The following is a 21,650-nucleotide window of genomic DNA, read 5'->3' as shown; positions in this document are numbered from 1 at the left end:
GGGGAAGAAAGACATCCAACCAACAGCAATGACCCCTCTGACACTGCACAGACCTCATCTCAGAGAGCAGCCCTTCAGAGCCAGCAGGTGGCGAGGCCTCTTAGAACCAAGAACAGAAAGGGGAGTCAAAGGCACACACTGGGGCAGCTTTAAAGTCCAGGCCCCCACCAAGTGTGCATGTCAGTAATCCCAGGCTGACAGCGGTCAAGGTGCTTGCAAATCGCTAGTCCCAGCCTTCAACCCACATCTCCCCCAGATCTAGCTGGGCTCAATAGGGCTGGCCAGCTCCGCTCAGCTCCTGGAGGAGCATCAGCTCTGGCATCAGCTCAGCCTCACCTGTGTCTGCGACCTTGGCACCTGGCACCTTCAGCCTCCTCATGCTCTCTCTGTAAAATGAAGATTCTGAGAGATCACACATGAAGAGCTCTCAGTGCAAAGACAGCACTCAATGAGTTACTCTTGGGATCATTACTGTTAACTCTCTAAACCCGCTCGTGAATGCATAAGAAATTCACTTCAAGTAAAATAATGAAAACAGTCACCAGCACCAAAAGCAATGGATGCATCATCATTAAACAATGGAGTGGCAAAACAGGATGGTGACACATCGTGTTCATTGCTGTGCCATTTTAAGCATGTATTCAAGGAATAGCAGACCCACCCCAAGTCAAATGCCACCCTCCTCAAGATCTGGATCCTTCAAGAAAACAAAATCCTCAGCAGAACTTCAGAAAATCCAGGGCAGTACGTGCACATAAACTGTTGAGACCAGCACATGTAAACACTGACATGATGGCACTCACAATGCTCTTTCTAAAACTAATGCAGCCACAATATGCATTAGAAACATTTAAAAATATATACCCCTTGCTCAGCTAATCTGCACCTAAACATCTGAAATCTAAGGATACAGTAAAAGATGCAAGACTTTACATGCAAGGAAGTTCATAGGCCCCACAAGTGGAAAAACAAGAACAGAAAAAGAGATGCTGAGCCAGCACAATCAATAAAATGAACTCTTTTCTATTCTTGTAAAAAGCTACTGTGCGATTAACATAAGAGTGACTTGGGGAAAAAACACACACACACACACACACACACACACCTGTCAGGAGAACCTGAACTAATCTGGCAAAAAAGCAATGCTGGATTAGAAACAAACCTGACTCCGCCACGTGATAATAGGTCAGGGTATAGAAAGTGAGCTTTGAAAGGAAGAAAACACCTACGGCCCAGGCAGCCACATCAGCCACTGTACCTACAGAAAGCAGCCAAGGGACAGGTGCTCCCCACTTCCTGAATTGTCCTGCAGACATGAGTGAACAAGGGCTCCACAAACTAGGAACTCACACAAAGAACCCGCTGACCACCCCAGGGGGGCTTCCTTAGGGGAAATTCATGAAAGAATGTTCTGGAATCCCAGATACATGTCAGCTACCTACCCTACAGCAACTCAAGGTAACTAAATTCAATAGAACCTCTCCATAACGCATGCACAATTGTTCCAATGATGCAACAATTCACCACTCACTGAAATGACCAATTGACTTATTTTGTCATTGTTTGTTGGAGCAAACTCTAATCCAGTGTGTGTGTTTTTAAGTTTATTTATTTTTAGTTATTTGAAAGGAAGAGTGACAGAAATACTTTTTTTAAAGATCTTTTTTTTTTTTTTTGGACAGGCAGAGTGGATAGTGAGAGAGAGAGAGACAGAGACAAAGGTCTTCCTTTGCCATTGGTTCACCCTCCAATGGCCACCACGGCTGGTGCACTGCGGCCGGCGCACCGCGCTGATCTGAAGGCAGGAACCAGGTGCTTCTCCTGGTCTCCCACGGGGTGCAGGGCCCAAGCACGTGGGCCATCCTCCACTGCCTTCCTGGGCCACAGCAGAGAGCTGGCCTGGAAGAGGGGCAACCGGGACAGAACCGGGCGCCCCGACCGGAACTAGAACCCGGTGTGCCGGCGCCGCTAGGTGGAGGATTAGCCTATCGAGCTGCAGCGCCGGCCCAGATCTGTTTTTTTATTTGAAAAACAAAGTTACAGAGAGAGGGGGGAGAGACATAGAGGTCTTCCATCTCCTGGTTCACTCCCCAAATGGCCTCAACAGCCAGAGCTGGGTCAGTCCAAAGCCAGGAGCTTCTTCTGGGTCTCCCATGTGGGTACAGGTGCCCATGGAATTGTGCCGTCCTCCACTGCTTTCCCAGGCCCATTAGCAGGGAGCTGGATGGGAAGTGGAGCAGCCATGACTCAGGACTGGAACAAGTGACCAAATATATGGGATGGCAGCACCCACTATACCACGGCACCAACCCCAGAAAGAAAGATTTTTACATCTGCTAGTTCACTCCCCAAATGACCACAGCAGCCAAGGTTAAAGCCAGGAACTCTATCTGGGTCTCCCATGTGGGTGGCAGCTACCCAAGGACTTCAGCCATCATCTGCTGCCGCCTAGGGTGAGCATTAGCAGGAAGCTGAATCAGCCCTGGAGGCAAGACTTGATTCCAGGCACTCTGATATGGGATGCAGGCATCCCAAGTGGAGGCTTAACCCCAGTGTGTAGTTCTTAAGTCTTCATTCAATAATGCAGAAAACTGCCATCCAGAAGTCACACATCTATGTAGTGGGCCAAATCGTCTCCCTCCAAAGATTCACGTCCACCTTGAATCTCAGAACATGACCTTGTCTGGAAATAAATCTTGCAGATACAATTAAGCTGAGGTTACTCAAGATTAGAGTGGGCCCTAAAGAAATAAATCTTGCAGATACAGCCCTAAACTAGGAGCTGATGGCCTTACAAGAAGAGACAACATGGAGAGAATGAAGAGGCAGAGACTGGATACTGCAGCTGCAAGAGGAGTGGTCACGATGGATTGCCAGGCACTGCTGGAAGCCAGTGAGAGGCTCAGAAGGCCGCTTCCCCAAAGCCTTCAGAAGGAGCATGCCCTGCCGACTCCTTGACTTCAGGCTCTGGATTCCAGGGAGCTGTGAGAGAATAAACTTCTGCTGCTGCTGAAGGCACCACATTGATGGTAATTCGGTAGCGTAGCCCTAGAAACTAATACAATCTACAAACAAGAGTCCCAAAGTAAAGACAGGATAAACACACAAAAAGAGATTACAGAAAAGACAGCATATTAAAGACACACATTGTTTAACAGCTCCATCACAGGCTGTGTGTCGGGTTCAAAGGGTTCCTATGATGAAAAGCCGAAAGATGAAATAATTTTAAATTTCTGTTAGCAGTTTTCTTGCTTCTCAAAATGGTAGATCCTAAGCACTAGTGGGCACAAGCATTACCTGAAAAGATCATTAGCGTGCAGATTTCCAAGCCCCTACTCCAGTACAGATGCAACCAATGCTATTCTTAGTCATCTGGCAGTGCTGACCCCCAATCACACCTACAGGAACTACTGAGAGCTGAACCCACTTTGCAGCAACCCCAGACAACACGAACCTCTTGCGCCTGAGCTCACATCATCCAAGACTGTGCCAGGAACATCCTGCACCCCATCTGCAAGCCATCCTTGCCTGGTTACTCCTGCACTCAACAGCCCAGGTCATATCATCTCAAGGAAATCTGGACCATTCATTTATCACTCACTCATTCATCACCATCTCTTGGGAGCAAACATCTCAGTATTAGAGATGTATAGTAAACAAGAGACAAATTCCTAAGTTTAAAAACAATAAACACACAACAGGGACCAGTATTATGGTGCAGCAGGTTAACCTGCCACTTGCAATGCCAGCATTCCATATCCAAGTGCCAGTTCAAGTCATGGTTGCTCCACTTCTGATCCAACTTCCTGTTAATGCACCTGGGAGGCAGCAGATGATGATCCAAGTACTTGAGCCTCTGCTACCCATGTGGGAGACCAGGAAGGAGTTCCTGGTTCCTGGCTTTGGCCTGGCCCAGACCTGATGTTGCAGCCATCTGGGAAATGAATTAGCAGATGGAAGATATCTGATCTCTCTGTCTCTCCTTCTCTTGTCACTCTTTCAAATCAATCAGTCTTGAAACACACACACACACAAACACACACACACACACACACTAGTTAGGACCTAGCAAGCCAGACTACCTGGCCTGAAATCCTGGAACAGATTATTCAACCCTCTCACAGGGCAAATGCCAGGACTCTATGAGTTTAAACACGTAAGAATGCATTGAGCTCACTATTACTAATAAAGAGAGTAAGTTCAGATCCTATCTAGTTCAGTGTAGGTACCATGATATTGAGTAACTCGGAGAGGGAAGGTTATTTAGGACAGACCTTGATGGCAGAGCCACAAGGCTTGGTCAGTCCAGGGGACCCAACATAGCCACTTCAGCTCCCAGATGATGAAATTTCAGGTCTTACAGAGGCACTCTCCAGCATTTCTGACCTGACCTTGGCTTGGACATGGATGCTTTCATCATAAAGGTTCAGGAAACACAGCCCTCCAAACAGCTCTTAGAGGAGGAGGTCAACAAAGAGGAGACATGGCCAGAGAGAAAGGACAAGACAGATGGTACTGGTGGCTGTGACCAACCATGACAATCTTTAGGAATCTACAGAAACTTTGAAGGAGCCACCAATTGAGAACAAGAGTGCCATAGACCCAGACAGGAGCAAGGATGGGAACTTTAATTATCGGTGCCAATTTGACTTTCTAGATCCACATGTTAGTGAAGCCTCCTGACACTTAGCCTATAAGTCCACAACTCTGTGTCATTGCTGATGGCACTGTGAGCTACTCTATCTTTGAACACATAGGGACTAGAATGACTGGCATACAACAAGTGAGAGTATTTCAGATGAATAAAGGAAATGAATCTACAGATGGCAATGAATAACAATAATGTTTCAAAACACAACAGGATGTTCTTACCACCAAAACAACAATCAAAAACAAAACAAAGCACTGTGAAAAAAAGATATGTTAATTTTCTTGACTGTAATAATAATTTCACTATATATACAAATGTAGTCACTTCAAAAATTTCATAGGAAATGGAATTAAAAGATAAGTTTATTTGGGTGGGAAAAAAATTTGAAATCCATGCCTCATTTTTTCACAACAGGTATTTTCCATGAATAATTGGACTCCTTATATACATGCACTTCCAAAAATTTGCCCCCAAAAAACTTATCTTTTAATTCCATTTCCATGATATCTTTGACAAACCCTTATATATGAAAACAATGGGTTGTACATTTAAATATACACAATAAAAATAAATAACAACATTAACACAAAGATCAGATTACCTGGAAAGGCATGGCCAGACCCTTCATATCACAACATTTTTGGCCAACTTATAAAATTCTATAATCAAAGTGATTGATATGTGATGAAATACCCTTTAAAACTCAGAGGAACCCATGAAATCTCCTGTCTGTTTCACATCTGTTTAAATGAAAATACCCACAAATGACAATCACAGCACCCACTCTCCTACTCGTGAGCTGGAAAACCTTATACCTGGGAACTGCTAGTTCCATGCTCAACTCTTTCCTGTTCATCTCCCATCTTCTTGTGTTCCAGTGACTGTAAAAGAACTGCCTAATGTGTAGTGAGTTCATCATGTTTCTGCTTTAAAAAGCTCTGATTCTACAGAAGAGTCTGGTGCCCTCTAGGATGGTCCCCAGAAGTTATGTCATCTCCACTCCCATACCCAGTGAGTCACTTCAGGAGGGAAGTCCCACTGACTTCCTCAGGTGGGAATGGAGGATACTCAGAACTAAAGGTTGAATATCTGAGGGCTACAGGTAAAGTTTGTAACATGTGCTTTAAGACACTTGACAAACCAGAAGCAACCAACAAGGTGGAGGGCAGTACATGGGGTAGGGAGCACAGGTAAGAGAAGCTGAAGGGGATCAAACTCCCCACCACCGCCACCATATGCAACTACTCCACCCCCAACTAACTGCAGCGTAATGGTGATAATGGCATTGACTGATCTATTCATGAAGGTGGAGCCCTAATGACCTCCCACTAGGCACCACCTCTTACACTGCTACCTCGCAATGAATGTGCACAGGAGCTTCAGGAAGACTCAAGCCCTAGCAATGCCCCGCTTCCCACGAGCCCAGTGGGTACCTTCCTACCCTTGCTCCCGGTCCCTGTGCAGCAGTTCCCTCCCCGAGCCTGTGCACAGGTTGGCTTCCTCAAGGAACTTCACTCATCTTTCAAGATTTCGAGGAAGCATCACTGCTCCCTAAAGGGTCCTGTGTATCAGCCATGCTCCTGCCTCTGGGCCTGCACTCCCCACCATTGGCTGTCTGGTATAAGCTCCTCACAGACTTGGCCTCACTCTCTTCACTATGTCATTACCACCTGACAGCGTCCCTTCACAAATGCTGATGGAAGGGACACTGGTAAAAGATCTGTGGACTGGGCTGTCTTCAAGATGTGAAATAAAAAGTGAGAGCAGGGGTGAGAATTTGACGTAGCCATTAAGACGCCACATGGAACGCCTACACCACATATCAGAGTGCCTGGGTTCAAGTTCTGGCTCTGCTTCTGATGCCAGCTTCCTGCTATTGCAGATTCTGGGAAGCAGCAGTGATGGCTCAAGTGTGTGGGCCCCTGCCACCCACATGGAAGACCTGAGTTGAATTCCCAGCTCCCAGCTTCAGCCTGGTTGCAGGATTTTGGAACATGAACTAGCAGAAGGGACCTCTGTATGTCTGTCCATCTGTCTTTCTCTCTGCCCTTAAAATAAATTTTTAAAATAAAAAGTCAGAGCAGTCTCCTGTCTTTTCCCCCTGTCCTACACTTTCAGAGTATCCCATGTTTCTCAATTACACACCTCAGCACCTCTGTGTGTGGTGTAAATATTCATTTAGGGGCAGCACTCAGTTCTCTGCAGCCAGGGGCAGGTCTGACACTTAGGGTTGCATCTTAAGGTCCAGGTTGATAAATGAATCCCTCAGCTGGGATCATGAATTTTATGTTATGTGTATTTTACCACAATTAAATTTTTATTTTAAAATCCAAACTTATACCTCCCAACCCCCATCCTGAGCACTCTCCTAGGCAGCCCTTCCCTGACCCCGGGCAATGCAAAGACAACAAGGAGACCAGGCTGCAGGCTCAGACCTCACAAGGGAGCAACCAGAAGGACCCCAGTCAGTGCTTCCATGGAATTTCGAGAATTTTAACGAATCTCAGCACTTCTGATCAGTGCACAGATCAAGAAAGTGGAGACCACTCCACAGGCCTGAGTCGCCCCCAGACAAAGCCGTGCCTGAGCTAAGTGGTAAACAGCAAAAGGTATCTGCTCTTGAGTACAGTACAGAGCAGGTCAGACAGTGACTCAGAGGTGAAACAGGGAAAGAAGCAGTGGGGGTTGGGGGGACACATGCTAGAGTGGTTTTTTTTTTTTTTTTTTAGAGTTATTTTATTTATTTGAAAGGCAGAGTGACAGAGATTCTATCCGCTAGTTCACTCTCCAAACGGCCGCAATGGCTGCAGCTGGGCCAGGCTGAAGCCAGGAGCTTGGACCTCCACCCAAATCACCCATGTGGGTGGCAGGGGCCCTGGTGCCTGGGCCATCTTCTGCTGCTTCCCCAGGCAGATTAGCAGGGACCTGGAGCAGAAGGGAAGCAGCCTGGACTTGAACTGATGCTCTAACATTGGATGCAGATGTCAGAAGTGGTAGCTTAAACCACTGTGCCACAATGCCAGCCCGCCACCTTCCTGCCCTAGTTTGTTTTTTGAAAGTTGGCTTCCTGTGATGTGTACCATGGGAGGCAGCAGCTAATGACTCAAGTACGCTGGGAGACCTGGACTGAGTTCTGGGCTCCTGGCATCACCTGGCTCAGCCTCAGCCCTTGTAGGCATTTGGGGAGTGAACCAGCAGATGGGAGATTCTCTCTCTCTCTTTTCTCCCTTTCAAATGAAATGAAAATAAACAAAAAATGTGTTTAAAAAAAAAAAACAAGAATCAACCTGCAACCTTGTGAAATGCAGATCCTGGTTTGGTTAGTCTGGGGGAGGCCTGACAAGCTCCCCAGGTGATGCTGGTCCAGGACTACCCTTTGACACCACAGCAGCCAGGAAGGAGATGGAACTCCACACCACATTCCTTTCCCTCTGCCTAGACAGGAGTCCACGGTGTCATTCTATTCTCAGCAGACCTAAGCACACACAAAGTCACAAGTCAATGCACTTCAGCTTACTTAGGGTGAGCTGAAAAACATACACACTCAAATTTGATGGTTTATGAAAATGTAAGCTTGATTTATGTTAAAACCAGGTAATAGGATTGGTGGCTTGACTGTAGCGGAAGGAAAGCAACAGTGGTCTGTGTCTAAAAGGGAACATTAAATATGACTTCAAACTCAGGAGTCAGTGGAATCTGGTCCAATAACTGAGTCACGACCTCATGCAAATCCCTTGGTAAGCCACGCTGTCAGACACAACAGAGAGCTTTGCAGGAAGTCAGAGACAATGCATGTTTAAATCTTTGTTTTCATGCTGCTTTGGCTTTTGTGTCAGTTCCTAATGAAAATCAGCAAGGAAGAAAAGTCAACAGGACAATCAGAAAAAGAGTTTTGGAAGTTCCAGAGCCCACAATCAACAGGAAAGATGGTACAGGGGAAAAGACAGGAACCCGAGAGAAATTAAAACTGCACATGTTTTTAAGATTAGAGGTCGAGGCCCGCGCTGCGGCACAGCAGGTTAAAGCCCTGGCCTGCAGCGCCAGCATCCTATATGGGCACCAGTCTGAATCCTGGCTGCTCCACTTTCGGATCCAGCTCTCTGCTATGGCCTGGGAAAGCAGTAGAAGATGGCCCAAGTCCTTGGCCCCTGCATCTGTGTGGGAGACCTGGATGAAGCTCCAGGTTCCTGGCTTCAGATCAGCTCAGCTCTGGCCATTGCAGACAATTGGGTAACCTCTTGACTCCCCACCCCCTTTCTCTCTCTTTCTCTGTAACTCTTTCAAATAAATAAAATAAATCCTTAAAAAGGCAAATTAAAAGTATGCTTCTTATAGGGAGGGGGAAAGAGAAAAAGTAAATAATTGACTCCTTGCCATCCAAAACCATTCCAAAATCTGCTATAGAAACGGAAAGTGGAGACAGAAGACTGCACCAAATGAGCTTCTAACTCTCTCCACAGTTGTGAACACCCCTTCCTGTGTGTGTGGGTGTGTGTGCCAACTAACTAGCCCTCTCGTTTCATTGTTATGATTACTAACTTCCCACACCAGGAGAGGGTGGTTGCTCTTGTTACTCACAAAATCTCATTTGTGACTCTCTCATGGTTCAAAGCACACACCTTTCACCATCACTCTTTACTTCTTGCAAAGTCAATTTAATCAAACACACACAAATATGCACAGACACAGACACACACATATATATATACAAGCATCCACACACAAACATGCACACACACGTGCATGTACATACACACATACACAGCCCTTCACCTCAAAAGCTGGACATAAACCCTTCAAGCGGAAGCCTTCAAAAAGTTGCAAGAGTGCAGTGTTCAGCATCGGCCCTGGTGCAGGAAGACAGTACTTGTCGTGTTCTCCTTTGGTGACTTCACCGATGCCATCTATTTTTGTAGTAAGTAAGGTGGCAACTCGTGAAGATTTAAGTGTTCAGGCTCTGTGACCGAGTACATATAGTTCCACACTCAGAATCGCTCAATTGTACGATAGATTTATCCAGACATAACTCCAAGTCAAGGAGCATGTGGGCCTACCATTTTCAACTTCATCATGGGTTTACTGGGGTATTAAATGCATTTTCAACTTGTGAAATTTTGGCCTTACTGTGGGTTAAACAGGAAGGCAACCCCATTGCAGTTAAGGAGCATCTTATGATTCCTTTAACCCCCTTGTAAATGGAGGAACATCTTCTAACTCCTCCAAACCCACTGTAAGCTGAGAAGCATCATGTAATTTTTCTTCTGAGGATCTTTCCTAAGGGAATGATTCAAATTTTAGAACAAAACTCCACATGGAAATAAAGACATCCACTGCAGTATTTCCAATAAGAGAACAAAAACGAGATATACCCTGGGGTCTTGTGCCAATGGCACTGTAGCTGAGCAGGACTGCTGTTTCCCAAAACTCCCTTTCTTTGAGGGTAGGGGGCTAGCAATGGCCTGGGGGATTGACAGCAGAGAGGAGAGGCAGATCTGGTGGAGTGAAGGAAAGAGGGTGCCACTTGGGGCTGAAGTCCCTGTGACTCTGGGCCAGGCACAGGTGCTGCCCCAGAGCCAAGACCCCAAGTCATCCAGGTGGGAGGCAGGAGACTGTCCTGGTCTCCCTGCTCCACCTGCAGCTTTTCCTCCTGACTCCTGGCCCGGCCTCCCACAGACTTCCCAGTTCTCCCAACTGCACAGGGGCAAATCCCCTCTTCCACTTCTCTCACCAAACCCTCACTGATGCAAAACTGTGCATGCACAGGAGCCTTAGGTAAACCCCAGTACAGGACTACAGGAAAGAAGGAATACATGCAAAATGGATGCCCACAGGCGGCCACTGTGGCACGGAGTTCTGGTTGCTCCACTTCCAAACCAGCTCCCTGCTAATGGCCTGGAAAAGCAGCAGAAGATGACCCAAGGACTTGGGCCCCTGCAAGACCCAAATGAATCTCCTGGCTCCTTGCTTTGGCATGACCCAGCCACAGCTGTGGCAGCCTGTTGGTGAGGGAACCAACAGATGAAAGATCAATCTCTCTCTCTCCCCACTCCCCACCTCCCGTAACTCTGCCTTTCAAATAAACAAATAAACCCTAAAAAAAAAAAATAAGGGATGTCTACAAACTATTTAAGGACATTCGCAACACAATCATTTTTCTCACTAAATGGGGGAATATTATCAACTTAGAATTTAAATTTAGGCCGGCACCGTGGCTCACTAGGCTAATCCTCTGCCTGGGGTTCTGGTCCCGATCGGGGCGCCGGTTCTGTCCCGGTTGCCCCTCTTCCAGGCCAGCTCTCTGCTATGGCCCAGGAGTGCAGTGGAGGATGGCCCAAGTCCTTGGGCCCTGCACCCGCATGGGAGACCAAGAGAAGCACCTGGCTCCTGGCTTCAGATAGGCGCAGTGCGCCGGCCTTAGCGTCCATTTGGGGGGTGAACCAATGGAAGGAAGACCTTTCTCTCTGTCTCTCTCTCTCACTGTCTAACTCTGCCTGCCAAAAAAATTTTAATTTAGGTATTATATATGCTATGTATAATAAACAAAAACCAACAACTCCATCTAGGTTAAACTGAGTGAACTTTGGTTCCTTCCATTTTTTTCTATTTTAGAAGTTTCTGTAGATTTTCTGTATCAAATTTTTTCAGAATTAAAATTCTTTAAATTACAAATTTTAGAAAAAAATGATACATTATTATTTCAAATCATTTCTTCTAATTTAAAAACGGGTCCTTTTTTGTGTGTATTTTCAACCGAATTACAAATCTGATATCACTTCACTTTAGCACTACCAAAAAAAAAAAAAGGAAAAAAAAACTCTTGGTTGTTTTCCAGGAGAAAAGCCAAACTTCTCAGCATGATGATCTGGCTTCTGATCTCACCAGCTTAGTTCATTTACGACCCTGACATGGAGTAACAGCAACAACAAGGATACGACAGCAGGAATCCCTGTGAGCCCAGTGGTGACCAAGCCCTTAGAGAGCCCTGTACTTGGGTTCTCTTGTCCCAAATAATCCCTTCCTCACCCCGAGGAATCCATCTGAAGTACAACCACTCACCATTCACGACCTAACGTGAACTTGACTTGGAGACCTACCTGGCGCTCCACTGCCTCCCACTTCATCTTCCCAATTACCCCGAGATGTTCTTGACACACATCCAGCAGCTTTTACCAGACAGTGTTCAAGGTGTCTATCTCTCCAGTCAGACAGCTTGTTAAAATTCAGATGCTGGCCCCACCCTGCAGTTACTAATTCAGCAGGTCTGGAGTCAGGCCCAAGAATGTGCATTTCTAACAAGTTCCCAGATGACGCCAAAGTTGCTGGACTAGGGACCACAACGGGAGAATCCCTGATCTACACCACAAGTCCCTCATAGGTAGGACCTGTGCTTTATTCATCCTTGTACCCTCAAGGCCCAAGAACAGTACCTGGCACTCAGCAGGTTTTCCTTATTTAAAGAAACAGACTCATTTCCCACACAGGTCTAACATCACTAGAATGAAATACTGTGGGATGTGCAGTCTTAAAAGCAGTCATAAAGCTATTCCCTTGGGCATACAAGGTACTTCAAAAAAAAAGGGGGGGGGGGGCACAGTGCCGCAGCAGGCTAACACTCTGGCCTGAAGCGCTGGCATCCCATATGGGCGCCAGTTCAAGACCCGGCTACTCTACTTCCAATCCAGCTCTCTGCTGTGGCCTGGGAAAGCAGTAGAAGAAGGCCCAAGTCCTTGGGCCCCTGCACCTGTGTGAGAGACTCGGATGAAGCTCCTGGCTCCTGGCTTTAGATCGGTGCCGCTCCAGCCGTTGCGGCCAGTTGGAGAGTGAACCACTGGATGGAAGACCTCTCTCTCTCTTTCTCTCTCTCTCTGCCACTCCTCTCTCTGTGTAACTCTGACTTTCAAACAAATAAATAAATCTGTGGAAAAGTTAAATTAAAAGATTTTATTTGAGTTTATTTGGGTGCAAACAATTTTGAAATGCATGCATAATTTTTTTCGTAATATTCATGTTCCATGAACTTCACAAAGACCTTGCATGCCTTCATGAAATCTGGAAACCTTAATAAATACAGAGTGAAAATGTCAAAAATCTAAGATTGCATTTCTTCATCTGCAGCCTTTGTGAAAAGCTCTTCACATTTTATATAACCATTGTGTTTTCTCTGTTGCTTTCAGAAAAGCAAAATGAGGCCAAAAATAGGAGGAGACGGACAGAGAAAATATGACTGTTCTTTTGTCCCCACTTCTCAATGGTAAAAGCCTGGACCTTTTTCCCAAATGCCCTTCTATACTCTTCATTCCATTCCTCCTTTCCTAACTCCACAGTTACAGTGGAGAGAGGCACTGAATCCAGGAGCCACACCCAGGTAATCTGACCTTCAGATTTGTAAATTACCTTTCTGGTAGAAGTGACCATGCATGACTTTGCCATAACCTGGACATGCCCCGCAGCTAGTTTTTGAGAAAGCCAGAGGAATACAGACAAGAAAGGAAGCTATTCCACCTGTGAAGACTGGGAAGATGTCCCAACACACATGACACAGTAGGGGAGAGCACAGTGAAAGTGAGCACAGTGGAGGTAAAACAAGTGGCCTATCCTTGCAACATCAGGACACTGGACGTTAACTAGAACGTAGCACGTGATGGGGGATAGGACTGGGAAGGAACTTGAGGTCAGACTAGGGAAAGTCAGAAATGCTCTATCACAAAGACCAGACTTTAATCTGATGCAATAACTGCCGCCAAAGGGAAGTGACAACGATCAGGCCTACAAGTCAGAAAAACAGTTCTGATGGCCGATCAAATGAGGAAGAAGCCTTGGAGGGGACAGTCTCTGCTTTCCTGATAAAGAAATCCCAACTAAAACTGCATGAAAGGGGCCGGCACTGTGGCACAGCGGGTTAACACCTTGGCCTGAAGCACTGGCATCCCATATGGGTGCCAGTTCAAGACCCAGCTGCTCCACTTCAGATCCAGCTCTCTGCTATGGCCTAGGAAAGCAGAGCAAGATGGCCCAAGTCCTTGGGCCCCTGCACCCATGTGGAAGACCTGGAAGAAGCTCCTGGCTCCTGGCTTTGGATCAGCACAGCTCCAGCTGTTGCAGCCAATTGGGGAGTGAACCATCAGATGGAAGACCTCTCTCTCTCTCTCTCTCTCTCTCTCTCTTTCTGCCTCTCTTCTCCCTGTGTAACTCTGACTTTCAACTAAATAAATAAATTAAAAAAGAAAAAAAGAACAGGGCCTGGCATCGTGCTGCAGCAGGTTAAGTTGCCCCTTAGGACAGCAGCATAGCATATGCGATCCAGTTCAAGTCTCAGCTATTCCACTTCTGATCCAGCTGCCTGCCAATGTGCCTGGGAAAGCAGTAGAGGACGGCCCAAGTACTGGGGTCCCTGTCACCCACATGGGAGACCCAGATGGAGTGCCAGGATCCTGACTTCTGCGTCCAGGCCGCTCAGCCATCTGGGGAGTGAACCAGAGGATGATCTCTTTTTCTCTCTTTCCCTCTTTCTCTATAACTCTGCCTTTCAAATAAATAAATATTTCTTTAAAAAATTGTAAAAGAAAAAGAAACTGCAAGAAGATTGTGGATCCCCTTGTGGATTGTGGATATTAAGTTGTCCCAAATGGCAACTTAACCTGTGGATGTGCATGTCTTTATCCAATACCAGAACAAAGATTTTATGTCTTCTCTTTCTAGTTTCTCTTACAATCTTTCCAGAAAAACAGAAAGTAAATAAATAAGCAATTGAGAGCAGGTTAAGTCACTGCTTGGGACACCAGCATCGCATATGAGCTCCAGTTTAGTCTTGGCTGCTCTCAATGGAAGGGAAAGACAATTCAGAGCCAGGGAGTCAAGCAAGTCTCCCCAGGTTTGATTTTCAAAACATAAGAAAGTCTCTGCCAGGATGGACAATGCCATTTATTTATTTATTTATTTATTGACAGGCAGAGTGGACAGTGAGAGAGAGAGAGACAGAGAGAAAGGTCTTCCTTTGCCGTTGGTTCACCCTCCAATGGCCGCTGCGGCCAGCGCACTGCGGCCAGTATCCGAAGGCAGGAGCCAGGTGCTTATCCTGGTCTCCCATGCGGGTGCAGGACCCAAGCACTTGGGCCATCCTCCACTGCCTTCCCGGGCCACAGCAGAGAGCTGGCCTGGAAGAGGGGCAACCGGGACAGAATCCAGCACCCTGACCGGGACTAGAACCCAGCGTGCCGGCGCCGCAAGGTGGGGGATTAGCCTATTGAGCCACGGCGCCGGTCGACAATGCCATTTATGTTATTGGACTCACCAGGCATTCAGCAGAAAAACTAAATTCATCTTCTTCTGTAGAGCCAAAATCTGGGGGACAACGTTGTGGCATAGTGGGTAAAGCTGCTGTTGGCAACACTGGCGTCCCACATGAGAGACCATTCAAGCCCCAGAGGATGGTCAAAGTGTTTGGGCCCTTGCCACCCAAGTGGGAGATCCATATGAAGCCCCTGGCCCAGCACTGGCTGTTGCAGCCATCTGGGGAGTGAACCAGCACTTGGAAGATCTCTCTCTCCCTCTCTGTCTGTGCTCTCCCTCTCTCTCTTTCTGACTTTCAAAATAAATGAATAATTTTTTTAATATTTATTTATTTGAAAGGCAAAGTTACAAAGAAACAGAGGCAAAGAGAAAGACAAAGGTCTTCCATCCTCTGGTTCACTCCTCAAATGGCTGCAACAGCCAGAGCTGAGCCAATCTGAAGCCAGGAGCCAGGAGTTTCTTATAGGTCTCCCATATGGGTGCAGGAGCCCAAGCACTTGGGCCATCTTCCACTGCTTTCCCAGGCCACAGTAGAGAGCTGGACTGGAAGTGAATCGGCAAGGACTTGAACCGGTGCCCATAGGGGATGCCAGCACCACAGGCAGCAGCTTTTCTTACCCACTACATCAAAGCTCCAGCCTCAAATAAATATTTTTTAAAGAACCAAAATCTTTTGATTTGAGAGTCAATACAAAATTAACAACATTCAGGTGATTAGACCAAACAAAGTAGGTGTAAGGAGAATGAAAATAAATATATCAGTTTCACTAACCTGTGAAAATAGATTTTAATTTGATTTATACTTCAATTGTAATTATGCTTTAAATTTTTTTTAATATTTATTTATTTACTTGAGAGCAACAGAGAGATCTTCCATCTGCTGATTCACTCCCCCAAATGGTTGCAACATTCTTGGCTGGGCCAGACTAAAGCCAGGAACCCAAAACTCCATCCTGATCTCCCACAGGAGTGGCAGGAACCCAACCACTTGAGCCATCTGTTGCTTGCTGTGGTACAAAGCAGTAGGAAGCTGAATCAGAAACTGAGGCAGAACTCAACCCGTGCACTCCCACTTGCAGGCATCCCAAATGGCAGCTTAACCTACTGTACCATAACACCCACTCCTTTTGTATATACCCTGTTAGTTAGAAGACGTGGTGCTACAGACCAAACTCTGGAAACTCAAGCCCTTCTTTTTGGGTAATTCTCAGAACATGAAGAAGAGGCAATAAATCAAAAAAGGAATTATCCCTAATGGCTGAGAAGAGAGATTTCAATTATGTTTTAAGATGAAGGTGATAATTGACTTACGCTCTGAAACATCTTAACTCAGAGCTCATAGACAGATATGACTTAATAATCATCAGGGATACACTACTCCACATACGTGAATTTACTGGTTTGTTATTTCTTTTTTTTTTTTTTTTTTTTTTGACAGGCAGAGTGGACAGTGAGAGAGAGAGAGACAGAGAGAAAGGTCTTCCTTTGCCGTTGGTTCACCCTCCAATGGCCGCCGCGGTTGATGCGCTGCGGCCGGCGCACCGCGCTGATCCGATGGCAGGAGCCAGGAGCCAGGTGCTTTTCCTGGTCTCCCATGGGGTGCAGGGCCCAAGCACCTGGGCCATCCTCCACTGCACTCCCTGGCCACAGCGGAGAGCTGGCCCCAACCGGGACTAGAACCCGGTGTGCCGGCGCCGCTAGGCGGAGGATTAGCCTAGTGAGCCGCGGCGCCGGCCTGGTTTGTTATTTCTAAATGTCCAAACATTTTAGTTGTTAAAATCTGTTCTTTCTATTTTTATGTATTTATTTGAGAGGCAGAGAGACAGAGATTGAACTCCCATCCACTGGTGGACAGCCCATAATGGCCAGGGCTGAGTGAAGAGGCAGGAACTCAATCCATGTCAGCTATGTGGTTGGCAGGAACACAACTACTTGAGCCTTTACTGCTGCCTCTAGCAAGAAGCTGGGCTCAGGAGTTGGGACCAGTTACCAGGGACTCCCACGTGGAACCCAGATCTCTCAATCAACATCTTAACCATGAGGCTAAATGCTTCACCTTAGGGGGAAGATAGCAATGAAAAATATATTGAGGCTGGCAATGTGGTGCAGTAGGTTAATCCTCTGCCTGTGCTGCTGGCACCCCATAACGGGTGCTGGTTCTAGTCCCAGCTGCTCCTCTTCCAATCCCGCTCTCTGCTATGGCTTGGGAAAGCAGTAGAAGGTGGTCCAAGTGCTTGGGCCCCTGCGTCCGTGTGGAAGACCTGGAAGTAGCTCCTGGCTCCTGACTTCAAATTGGCCCAGCTCCATCCATGTGGCCATTTGGGGAGTGAGCCAGTGGATGGATGACCTTTGTCTCTTCCTCTCACTGTCTGTAACTCTACCTCTCAAATAAATAAATAAATCTGTTTTAAAAAAGAAAAATGTATTACAGAAACTCCACATCTAGCCAAGATTACATAAGAGGAGCCAGATTTATACTCCCACCAAAAACAACTTTAAAATCATACAAAATGTTCAGACATTGGGCAACCAGTAGCACAGGGCAGCAATCCCTAAGACCTGGAAATCAACAAGGTGATGTTTGCCCCAGCATTCTAAGTTCCAGGACCAGCAGAGAGTGGCTGAAGCTAAAACAAGTGGCAGTCTCTCTTGTCCTGTGAAATGAACACACTCAGGGCCAGTGTTGCAGTGCAGCAGGTTAACTTGTCACCTGCAACACCGGCGTTCCTCATGGGTTCAAGATCTAGTCCCGGCTGCTCCACTTCCGATCCAGTTCCCTGCTAATGCACCTGGGAAAACAGCACAGGAAAGTCCAAGTCCCTGGGCTTCTGCTCCCATGTGGGAGGCCCAAAAGGAGTTCCAGGCTCCTGGCTTCAGCATGGTCCAGCCCCAGCCATTGAGATCATCCAGGGAGTGAACCAGTGGATGGAAGATCTCCTTCTCTCTGTTTCTCCCTCTCTCTTTGGAACCCTGCCTTTCAAATAAATAAATATATCTAGAGGAGGAGAGGGGAGGGGTGGGGAGAGAGGGGAGAAAAGGGGAGAGGAGAGGATTTACAGAGCAAAGGCTCGTTTCATGCTGGCAAACAGTCACTGGCTACTATGTGGTGCTCCAGCATCATGAAAACCATGGCAACAAGCTGGGAAGGTGTCCTCTCGACACTGAGCTCCTGAAATCCAGGCGTGCACTTACAATGACTGTCTCACTCCCTCACAGCCTGTCACGGCCTAACTATAGCAGTAGTTGCATCACAGTTATGGTCACAGTGACCTCTGTTCCTCCGACTATCAAACACAGCAGCTGTGTGTGAGAAGAGGCTCTAGACAGGACCCACACTGACTCTCCAGGGTGGAGCCAAGTGCAATGGTACAGGGGTTGTTGAGACATCTGTGCTAACAGCTTGGCCTTCCTAATTCTCTGTGATGTCTCAGGAAGTAGAGCTGCCAGACCAGCGACCTCTGCCTGGTCTCACGCAGAGGAGTAGGCACAAAATTAATAACCACTGAAGTAAGTATGGCTGTGTTCCTTGACTTATGTTGGGGTGATGTCCTGATAAAACCATTATAACCTAAAAATGTCCTAATTTGGAAAACGCACTGAATGCCTACCCCTAACCTACCGAACACCCTGGCTTAGCAACACAGCACACTGTGGAGGATCAGCTGTTTCTCTTCGTAAATGCAGGGCTGACTGGAAGCTGTGGCTCCTGCTGCTGCACATCATTAAGAGAGAAGATGGGACCAGGTATCGCCAACAGAAAAAAGATCCAAACTCAAAACGCAAAGTTCAGTTCCGACTGAACACATATAGCATTCACACCATGGAAAAGTCAAGAAATTCTGAGTCTATCTCAGACCATTAGTAACTAGTTAATTAGTAAATGACCAAAGAGTTATGGTGAAAAGTCTCAGACAACACATGTCTTCTTTTTTAAGCTCATAAGCTATTTACTTGAAGATCAACTTAACGCAGACCAGGGAATACCCCTCATACTAAGCAAATTCTTCACTTTCTTCACTAAAAGCAATTGTCAAGATTCTCACCAAGACCTTCAGGTCAAATGAACCTATTGGTAAGGAAACAATGAATTCACATTCCACAACAGAATTTTAGACTTCAAACACACTTTATGTGCTTGAAACTGACATCCAACTATATTCAAGAGAGTCTTTGAAAGGTTCTCTGTCCAGCAGTTCAAAGCAGCAAGGTAAAGCAACCAAATACAAGGGCTTCCTTTATACACCCAAGAATGTATAACTGTTCTAAAATACGTGCCTCTAATGTCAAAGATGCCCTGTCCACTGATGCAATCAAGACTGTAATTAATTCAGGGAGACGGATCAATGTAACAGTCACATACAAGGTCAGTGGAGTATGAGCCCTGAGTCTCATACACTTTTGCTGCACGGAGCAGTTAATGATCACACCTTTCATTCACATAGTATTTTATAGGCTTTGTGATAGAACTCAGCTGCCAGCTCCCATTCACAGTTGAGGAGGCAACTGAAAAACTGGCCTGCTATTTCTCTATCCTTTTTTTGCATCATAAACTCCTACTCTACAATCAATAGCCCTCTCACATACCACCTCCTCAGTGAAGCCTTCCATGACATCTGTGAAGAAACGTAATGCCTCAGCCTCTGTTGTCCCACAGAACTTTATACTCATCCCTATAACACATTGCACTATGGTGCAAGCCATTGTTTTATAGCTTCCCTATTGAGTGGGGCTCCTGAAAGACAGGGATTATATGACACGCCCATGTCAACAGATCACAGTGGATCACCAGTATCTTCTGTGGTCCCTAGCGCACAGTAGCCACTCTATAAATAAGTGACTCCTGTGCCCAAAAGCTAAAATCATTTGCTACAAATGTGGAAACTTTACCACTGCAGCAAACTCTAAAATATTTACATTTTTCTCATCTGAAAAGCAATCTGTCTTTGTTAAAACCTGGGCAAATATATCAAATAGAGAGAGAAAATTCCTGCTTTGTTGAAACTACAAGGCCTCCAATCTATTTTTATGTAAATAAAGTTAAGATCATAAATACATGCATGCACAATTACTGTTCTAACAATTTGCAACATATAAATTTTATTATTATTCTTCCTACTATTATTTTTATTTGAAAAGCAGGTTGACAGGAAAAGAGAAAGAGGGAGAGACAAGAAAGAGAGAGAGAGAGAGTGTGATCTTCCATCTGCTAGTTTCCTCCCCAAATGGCCACAATAGCCAGAGCTGAGCCAGGCTAAAACCAGGATCCTGGAATTCCATCAAGGCCTCCCATATGGGTGGCAGGGAGCTCCAGTACTTGAGCCATCATCTGCTGTTTCCTACACACACTAGCAGGGAACTACATTGGAAGAAGAGTAGCCAGGACTCCAACAGGTGCTCTGATATGAGCTGTACATGTCCCAAGCAGCAGCTTAATCGACTGTGCCACAATGCCTAACCCTACATCTTTTATCTGAAACATACTCTCGTGTCACTAAAAAGTTTATTTATATTACATGTATATGGCATACTTTACTTTGCCATTACTTTGGCTTCAGACAGTTGGGTTGCTTCCAGTACTTTGGGACAGAGCTTATGTGGATAGAGCGTTGTCAAAACCTCAGGTGCTTTCTTAATAGATGGTAACCTTTCATAGGAAGGTACAGGGATTATGAATGGAGTAATTGCCCTTACAGCTACTCTTTATTAACCCATAAGCATCAGTCGACAAAAGGGTCCATGAAGGACCACGTTAAGAAACCATGCATAGAGGTGCTGGGGCTGTGGCACAGTGGGTAAAGCCAGTGCTTGCAGTGCCGGCATCCCACATGGGCACTGGTTCAAGTCCCAGCTGCTCCTCTTCTGACCCAGCTCTCTGCTATGGCCTGGGAAAGCAATGGAGGATGGTCTAAGTCCCTGGGCCCCTACACGCACATGGGAGACCTGGAAGAAGCTCCTGGCTCCTAGCTTTGGATTGGCACAGCTCCAGCCATTGCAGCCAATCGGGGAGTGGCCAGCAGATGGAAGACCTCTCTCTCTCTCTGCCTCTCCTCTCTCTGTGTAACTCTGACTTTCAAATAAATAAATAAACCTTTAAAAAAAAAGTATATGGAACTGCCAGTCATCTTCCCCACTCTACACTTTGTCTATCAAGCAGGGCACTGGAGAAAACTTGTGGATTTTGTACAGACCTACCTGAAGCTAACCTGTGAAGCTATGACCTATTTCTATATTCTTCTTCCAGGTTGCCTGCTTTCTCTCTCTTCCCCAGGTTTTCTTATGCATCCTGCTTCTTACTCAAAACTGTTAACAATCTCTACAAGGGTCAAAATGAGGTTTTTCAATCTCAACACTACCAATATTTTGAGCTGAATAATTCACTATCCTGGGAGAAGGGAGGATGTCGTATGCATGTAGGGCATTCAGTGGCATCCTTGGCCACTCCTCACTGGATGTCAGTAGTAACCCAACCTAACTCTGCTACAGCATCAAAAATAACTCCAAACATTGCCAAATATCATCTTCCAAGGGCAATTTCATCCTCGGCTAAGAAACACTCACCTACATTAATCACTTACTGATCTGACAACAAAAGCAAGGATGTGACACACCAGAGGTGAGAATTAAGTTTCAACTACTATGCTAACTACAATCAATTGGTAGCATTCACCAGATGTCAAGAGAAAAGTGCTACAATTTTTAGTGATATTTG

The 21,650-nt window shown here is 46.1% G+C and overlaps 1 protein-coding gene across 10 annotated transcripts in view; it reads right to left on the bottom strand.

The window, feature by feature from the left end:
- TIAM1 (TIAM Rac1 associated GEF 1) overlaps positions 1–21,650 on the bottom strand; it is a 443,084-nt gene that overhangs the window by 288,920 nt on the left and 132,514 nt on the right. The window lies entirely within an intron of this gene.

Source organism: Oryctolagus cuniculus, chromosome 4, assembly GCF_051225735.1.
Source record: "Oryctolagus cuniculus isolate XC-2025 breed Fujian yellow rabbit chromosome 4, ASM5122573v1, whole genome shotgun sequence".
Classification (NCBI taxonomy): domain Eukaryota; kingdom Metazoa; phylum Chordata; class Mammalia; order Lagomorpha; family Leporidae; genus Oryctolagus; species Oryctolagus cuniculus.
Note: the sequence above shows the minus strand (reverse complement) of the source record. Positions and strands in the feature narration are given on the sequence as shown.